Consider the following 7,844-nt stretch of genomic DNA (forward strand, 5'->3'; position numbering starts at 1 on the left):
CAAGCTTTGCTAGAATCACATCATTATTTTATTCCTGAAAAATTTAGCATATATTAAAGCCATACAGAAATAACTCGCATGTGAAGTACAACAGAGTCAGATTCTCAGCTCAGAAAATCATGGGCAGGTCCTTCCCAGGAAGGGCGGGCAGGCAAGGGAAGCCCTTCCTGCAGGATGCCTGGCAGCTAAGGGCACCCCCACGACGAGCCCTAGAAACCCAACCTTTGTGTCGACCACAAATGCACAATTCCACGTGTGCCTGGAAGAAGCCAGCTGAGACCAGAGGTTCCCAAACAGGGACATGTGCCCCCTGCCAGGGCGCAGGAGAGGGCATGGTTTGGAAAGGGTCACTTTGCAGCTGCCCCTGCAACTGGCCTCCCTGGAGCTCCTGCATGCAGAGCAGCTCACATGCAGAGGGACCCTGGTGCAGCCCCCTCCTCCCAGGACATTAAATCTTTAAGTCCCCATAATGCAAGTTGTCTTAACTTGGCTACCATAGCAAATACAACACACAGGGCTGCTTAAACAACAGACGTTTATTTCTCACAGTCTTGGAAGCTGGAAGTTCCAGAGCAAGGTGTCAAGCAGGGCTGGTTCCTCCTGAGGCCTCTCTCCTTGGTGTGTGGACAGCCGTCTTCTCCATGTGTCCTCATATGGTCGTCCCTCTGTGTGTCTGTGTCCTAATCTCCTCCTCCTATAACGGCACCAGCCCACCCTAGTGGCTTCATTTTACTTTTTTGTTTAATTATTTTATTTATTATTGGCTGCATTGGGTCTTCGTTGCTACACACGGGCTTTCTCTAGTTGCTGAGAGTTGAGGCTAGTCTTCATTGTGGTGCGAGGACTCCTCATTGCAATGGCTTCTCTTGCTGCAGAGCATGGGCTCTAGGCACGTGGGCTTCACTAGTTGCAGCACACGGGCTCAATAGCTGTGGCTCACGGGCTTAGTTGCTCCGTGGCATGTGGAATCTTCCCAGAGTGGGACTCAAACCCATGTCCCCTGCATTGGCAGGTGGATTCTTAACCACTGTGCCACCTAGGAAGTCCTCATTTTATTTTAATCACCTCTTTAAAGACCTCATCTCCAAACACAGTCCCATCCTGAGGTCCTGGGGTTGAGGACACAACTTGTGAATTTTGAGGACACAATTTAGTCCACAGCAGGCACATGCCCGTAACACAAGACTGCCTGCCTTTCCCAGCCCAGGGCAAGGACAGGAGATAGGGCAGGTGGCTTCACCAGGCAGCAGGACATCAGCTGTGGGTGGAACCAGAACAGTTCTGCACATGTGCCTCGTCCATCCTCCAGCAACAGGAGAACCACTGCCCTGAGTGGAGCCCACGAGGACAAGGTGTCCGCAGTACTGGTGAGAGGGGTGAACACAAAGGTGTCACTTTTTTAATACAAGCAGTTCTTCTCAGCTTTTCTCTACATGAAAGGAAAGACCCCAGGAAAGTCACGGGTTGTCAAATGTCATGCTGTCCAGGGCTGGGGTTGTGCCTGGAGCAAGCACTCAGTGATTCTTCCCAGGGGGTGTGCTTTCCTGAAGCGGCCAGAGCTGCTTCTGTTCACTCCATGTGTGGCTGGTCCTCATCAAACCTTAGAAAATGTTTATAACTTTCTATTAGTAGAGTATCTGCACACTTTTCTATTAATACAGTGATACCTGCTGATCTGATCTGCCCCACCACACACACCCCCAGTACATACATTTCTATTGCCTTGAAGTTTGACTGTGATAAACGCATTGAAGGCATTTTTTAATTTTTATGTCTTCTTAGTTACTTATTCTGAAGCTGAAAAAATTTTTTGATACACCCTCCACCCCCCCCACACACACACACACAAACACACTCGCAATGTACATTTCCAGAAAATGCAAAGTAATCTGTAGGGATGGAAAGCAGATCTGAGTTTGCCTGGATGGGGGAGAGCGGGAGGAAACTTCTGGGGATGAGGGTGCTGATGAAATAAAAATTCATATTTTAAGGTAAGACAAAAATTTTAAACATAAACGTTTCCTCTGCCCTTTGGCCCCCTCCCTCGCCACTGGTGTGCATGTGCACCTGTGTTCTGTGTTAACCTGGCCTCCCCAGTGGCAGAAATATCTGCTCAGCCCCAAAAATCAATTTTTCTCTTTCTGGCAACCACGTAACTCCTTAGAAGATAACCTCCCCTTCCTAATTCTGTAAGCGGTCAGATGACCCACCACTCACCTTGTATGTGCAGACATCAGGGACAATGCCAATATATCATCTCCCTTACAGATAATGACTGGTGCAGAACAGACTGGTCAGACAACCGGAGGAGATACCGGGCTCTGCCTAAAGCAAGTTCTTAGCTGAAATACTTATGACCTTATTATCGTCACTAGCTATATTACTTGTATTCTGCCTATTTTACAAAACTGTTGCTTTTTGCATTACCAACAGTGTGACTGAGCCTACAATAAAGATAATGATGACTAGGTGACCTAAAACAATTGACCAAATACATAGTTCCTTAAGATCAGTGATGGAAATAGTGTAGCTCTAGATGTGGGAAGAAGCTACAAGACGTAACCATTTCCTGGACCGTAACAGACTCGTAGGACAGGCGGCCCAGAGGCTTCGGGCTACTGTTAACAGCGCTTGTCCAGTGACAGCACATTGAGTGGCCTGTCCAGGAAATCCTCGCCTGACCTGGGAGTGAGCATTCCTAGCGCCATGGGATAGATTCGTCATGAAATGCCTCCTAAACCTTGGTCAACGTTAAGACTAAAAGGGAGGGGATTGTGACAAAGAATGTTGCCCACCATCCAGTTCTACAAGAATTAAGTCATCAACCTCCACCGTCACTGACTCACAGGACAGCCTGAAAGGCATTCAGGGTGAAGACCAGGATGAGGCACTTTGTGCCCTGGGGAAACTGGCAGAACTGGCCTTCAGATAGTTAGATATTTTCAGGACAAAAGTTTTACAAACCTGGATTCTTGCCTCTTCCCACACTTAGAAAAGCACTAAAAGGACTTCCCTGGTGGCACAGTGGATAAGACACGACACTCCAAATGCAGGGGGCCCAGATTCGCTCCCTGCTCAGGGAACTAGATCCCACACACATGCCACAACTAAGAGTTTGCATGCCACAACTAAGGAGCCCACCTGCTGCAACTAAGATCTGGCTCAACCAAATAAATAATTTAAAGAAAACAAAAACAAAAAACCACTGAAGGGCTTCCCTGGTGGTGCAGTGGTTAAGAATCCTCCTGTCAATGAAGGGGACATGGGTTCGATCCCTGGTCCAGAAATATCCCACATGCCATGGAGCAACGAAGGCAGTGCACCACAACTACTGAGCCCACGCACCACAACTACTGAGCCCACCTACCTAGAGCTCATGCTCTGCAACAAGAGAAGCCACCATAGTAAGAAGCCCACTCACTGCAATGAAGCGTAGCCCCCACTCTATGCAACTAGAGAAAGGCTGTGCACAGCGATGAAGACCCAATGCAGCCAAGAAATAAAAAATAAAATAAATAAATTAAAAAAAAGAAAAGCACTAAAGCCATGAAGGCATCTGTTCCTCCTGAACAGCAGTGGCCTCCTACCAAGCTGACTGCTTGTTTGCACGTACCCCTTCATCAAAGCCGCATATATACTGGCCCCCCCTTACCTATTCAGAACAGCCCTCAGAGCTCCCTGAAAAACTGTCTCCCGGGTTATAATGCTCAGGTTGGCACACATACAGTTCTCCATTTCTTGCTTAGGTTGACCACTGAGTACTTTTTCATCGACAGTATAATCATTATCTTGATGGGGTACACGTGTTTCAAGTCATACACTTTAAATGTGTGCATTTGTCGTATGTCGATTACACCTCGATAAAGCTGTTAAAATGCCCCAGAGTTTTAGGTACGAATGCATCACTGCATGTCCAGCAGCTTAATGAGAAGCGGCATTTTGATCCCTCCTGTTTTGGTGACTTACACAGGAACCATGATCACCCAGCTCCACTTTACTCGGACCTCAGCAGGGCTGCTTTCAGGGATGCGTCCTGCAGTTTGCCTCTCACCACTTTGGTGAGCCTCCTCGCAGCACAAACACATTTTTCTTGCAGTGAACATTGAAATGACTCTTGATGATCAGAAAATTCAGCTAGGCTGGTGGGCCAGGCAGGGAAGACAGACATGCCAATCATCTTCCACAAACAGAATAAGCTAAATGTGCAGATTTGAAGAAAATGCACTTACAGCACATCCTGCAGTAAGAGCCCTTTATTAAAATAAAACACCGCACACACAAAGGGGGGATACGATGGACAGCGGTGCAACTTTCCCAGGCCCTCAGGTTAAGCAAGACTGTCTCAGAGAAAGAGTAGCTGCTCAAATCGACAGTTGCTCAGTTGCTGAGCCTGGTGAAGCCTTTGTCCTGCTTCCCAGACACTGAAAAGGGATTCTCATAAATCCTCTTGAAAGTTTCACATGGTTTGCTTCCAATAAAATGTAAAGTAAAGCTAATCACATTGTCAGCTGACAGGTTACCAAACTTTTTGTGTAATATTTGGGTATGTAATTGGGAAGGAATTGAAAGAAAAAGTGACATTTTTAAAACAAAACTCCCACTCTTATCTGAACAAGGTGTCTCAGTGCTAATATCTAAAAAATACAAACTAGGAATGGATCTAATTATTTAATCTTTCCTCTTCCTAGCAATTAGTCATAGTCATCCTTGAATAGACATAAAAAATGAAAGGGAAAAGTTAAATTCATTCTATTAAAAGATATGTTTCAAATAAGTAAGTATTTGTCTTTGTTTAATAATTATAAAAATGTGTAATCATATAGATACTGTTTTACTGAGTTGTAAGTACTTATAACTATGATAATAATTCAGAAAATAAACGTAACCCTTAGAACTGTATGTCATAGTTAATAAAAAAAAATTTAGTTATCTCTTTATAAGCATAGATATGCTGGGTAATCAATGAGATTTTCAGGCATCAAAGTCCATTGCACTGGAATAACATTCTCTGAGTGATGTGGAATAAAAGGCAATTTCAAATAAACAAAGAACAGGAAGTTAGTCTAAGACGCTATGTCCTATGTGATTTCAACCAAATGACATGCTGGGGAGGGCGGGTTACAGAGGCAGTAAGAGGGTAGTGTTGCCAGGGGCTGGGGGCATCAAACAGGCAGAGCACAGAGGATTGTTAGGGCGAGAAATATCCTGTATGTTACTATAGTTGTGGATACATGGCATTACACATTTGTCTACATACATATGCGTTGATGCATACACACACACATATGTGTAAAATTACCCAATAATCAATAGCCATACATATGTCCCAATCACACACAGCCCAGCAGAACACTGGACCAGTCGTGAACAGCACTTCACAGGAGAGCACACGGAATGGGCCAATCAACAGTGGGGAGGTGGTCCCCGACACGTGCCTTGTCCTACATGGTCTGAGGTCTCACATGGCTTTTCTTTCACCCACCATGTTGGGGGAAGATGAACCACAATGTCCAGCCCTGGGACCTGTGTGTCTGACATGTCCCCACTGGCCCCACTGGACATGTGGCTCCCAGTGAGGGAAAACACAGCCCCTCACGTCCTTCTCTTTGGTCTCAGGTACAGGGAGCAACCTTCTGTGGCCCGGATGTCTTGGCAAAGAGCAGCCACTGACGGGGGCAGCCCCCAGGCGCGTGGTGGTGGAGGGACACGGGGTGGGGGGGCTGTGGGGGAGGGATGCTCCACACCAGGCAGGGTCACATACACTGAATCACACACCCACTTACCGCTGTCTGTCGCCCCCAGACCACATGGATCAAGTCCTGTGAGGACGGAGTTGCCCTGCTGCACCTCATCTGCCCGTCCACGGCTGCAGCTGCAAAGGGGAACCTCACATGGATACTTCCTGGTGTCCTTCACACTCAGGCCAGGAGTTGCACTCTCCTGCCCAGGTCAAGAGACCAGGCAGGCTCGGACCTCTTCAAGGGGCTGGCTTAGGTAAGAGGCTTGCTTCTTTTCTGGGCAACATTATCTGCTATCTCAGAGTGAAGGGAAATTGTGTCCACCCAGGGAAAGAGACGTCCACATCCTGACCCCAGGGCCTCAGAATGTGACCTCATTTGGAAGTAGGGACTGGTCATGTAAGAAAGTAAGACCAGGGCATTACGGTGGCCCCAATCCTATGTGACTGTGTCCTTATAAGATGAGCAGAGACACAGACACAGAGGGAAAGCCACGTGAAGACGAAGGCAGAGGTGGGAGGGAGACATCCACAAGCCCAGGGAGCCTGGAGCCCCAGCAGCTGGAAGAGGCAGGAAGGACCCTCCCCTGGAGCCTCAGCACTTTCCAACTAGACAGCTGCCATGAGCGGGCCTGACCTGAAGGCAGCACCATGGCCCCTGACTATTCCATCTTGCCCACATGGCGCCCTGGGGAGCAACTCTCACAGGACACTGACCAGTGAGTTGGTTTCACATGAGACCGTACGACGCTGGTCCTATAAACATGCAGGCCCATCTCACCTTTCCTCCTGGGCTCTGGTCACACAGGGGGACTGTGCCCTGTGTGGCGCTGGGCTTTCAGCCTCTGCACAGGACCCCTGGATGTTGGTTAAAAGTGCAGTTTACACCCCAAGAAGGACGGAAGATGAATTTCTGATCAGCCCTGTGCAGTGCAGGCAGAAATTCACAATAAATTATAGAGTTAAAAGCAGAGAGGGTGAATGTCACTCAGCCATGAAAAGCAGTGAAGCAACAACACAGGCTACAGTGTGGATGAACCTCGAAAACACGGTGCTCAGTGAGAGACGCCAGACACACAAGGACAATGAGTTGATTCCACTTACATGAGCTGTCCACACAGGCACATCCGCAGAGACAGAGAGTGGCCGGTTGGTGCTGGGGCTCCGGGAATGAGGGATGACCTCTAAAGGGTGGGGTCTGGGGAGATGATGCAAATGCTGTAAAATGGACGTGATGGTGGTTGTACAGCCCTGTGAACACACACATACCACTGACCTTTATACTTAAGATGGGTGAATGTGTGGTATGGAAATTAAAGCTCAATAAAGATGGCATCAAAAGTGAAAAACTGGAGGCTTCCAGGCCCACCTCCAGAATCTGACCCCAGAGGTGAGGGGTCTGGCAAGACCTGCGTGTCTGAAAGCCCTGTTGTGTTCAACCAGGTGGTCTGAGGGCACCTCACGAAATTCTCCCTGTGGCATCACAAGGGTGGGGCCCTCGTGTGGTTAGGCCTCAGGCAGAAAGGCTGGATTCTGTGGCCTTGTCGTCCTCTCTTAGGGACTATGGCATCGTCTCCGTAGAAGGAGATGGGTCAGCTTGAACCCCGCTTCCCTCTCCTGCACGTTTCTTCTTTCTCTCCCAGCGATGGTGCTGGCCGAGCTGTGCCAGAGCTACCGAGGCAAAAGCATCACACACAGAATGACTGAGCAGTCTGACGGGGGGGGAGGGGCGGGGGGCTCCTCAGAGGCAGTGACCCAGGACCAAGGTCCCAGAGCCTCCTTCTGAGTGTCATAGCCCCGGTGCCCCGCTCACAGGAGTCACTGTCAGGCTTGATGGTTGAAGCAGCCACGGTATCGAGATTTCACTGGTTCTGGAGGTGGATGGGTGGTCGGGGTTGCACAACAGTGCAAATTACTTCACGACCCTGAAATGTGCACTTCAAAATGGTTAATGTGGTAAATCTTATGTTATGTGTATTTGACTACAGTTTTTAAAACCTTTTTTTAAAACAACAGGAAATAGTCCATGAATGCAAGAAGATGCACAACTTCACTAATAACCCAGGGATTAAAACCATAAGGAAAAGTACGTACACCTACCAGACCA

The 7,844-nt window shown here is 48.1% G+C and overlaps 1 long non-coding RNA gene across 3 annotated transcripts; it reads right to left on the reverse strand.

The window, feature by feature from the left end:
• Window positions 1-365: 365 nt before the first annotated feature.
• On the reverse strand, window positions 366-7,403 carry LOC130857787 (uncharacterized). Of its 3 annotated transcripts, none has more exons than XR_009054863.1 (4): window positions 7,014-7,403; window positions 6,519-6,935; window positions 5,784-6,031; window positions 366-1,600 (listed from the first exon to the last, which is right to left on the reverse strand). It is a non-coding gene; the product is annotated as an uncharacterized LOC130857787 (long non-coding RNA). The 3 variants fall into 3 exon arrangements; XR_009054864.1 differs by having other exon boundaries at window positions 5,784-5,872; window positions 6,519-6,660; window positions 6,842-7,403; XR_009054862.1 differs by having other exon boundaries at window positions 6,519-6,660; window positions 6,842-7,403.
• Between the last annotated feature and the right edge of the window lie 441 nt (window positions 7,404-7,844).

Source organism: Hippopotamus amphibius, chromosome 7 (genome assembly GCF_030028045.1).
Source record: "Hippopotamus amphibius kiboko isolate mHipAmp2 chromosome 7, mHipAmp2.hap2, whole genome shotgun sequence".
In the NCBI taxonomy this organism is placed as follows: Eukaryota; Metazoa; Chordata; class Mammalia; order Artiodactyla; family Hippopotamidae; genus Hippopotamus; species Hippopotamus amphibius.